This window comes from Dendrobium catenatum, unplaced genomic scaffold (assembly GCF_001605985.2).
Source record: "Dendrobium catenatum unplaced genomic scaffold, ASM160598v2 fragScaff_scaffold_963, whole genome shotgun sequence".
NCBI classification, from domain to species: Eukaryota; Viridiplantae; Streptophyta; class Magnoliopsida; order Asparagales; family Orchidaceae; genus Dendrobium; species Dendrobium catenatum.
In genome coordinates, this window is record NW_021319425.1 from 4,097 (window position 1) to 4,409 (window position 313).

Here is a 313-nt window from a genome sequence, read left to right on the forward strand (position 1 = left end):
TATGGCAATGATGTGGCGGTTGCTCGCGTCCCGGTCACCTTCGCTAAGTGGCAACCGTTGCGTTGAGGACTTGGGTTAGGTTATTTCGAATTCCTGACTGGACGTGCTATGCGGGTTGACGGGATGCGGAGCCTTGGCTGTTCGCTGAGGCCGGTCTCTTACTTGGTTTTTGTTTTTTTTTTTTCAATTGTTTAGTTTTCTCGTGGTTTTAAGTTTTTTTCTTTAAATTGTCTGGTTGTATCCTCTTGGTTTGAGAAACTATGAATAGAAATTATTTGTTGGTTTAAAAAACTGAAAAATTATCCAAAACAAA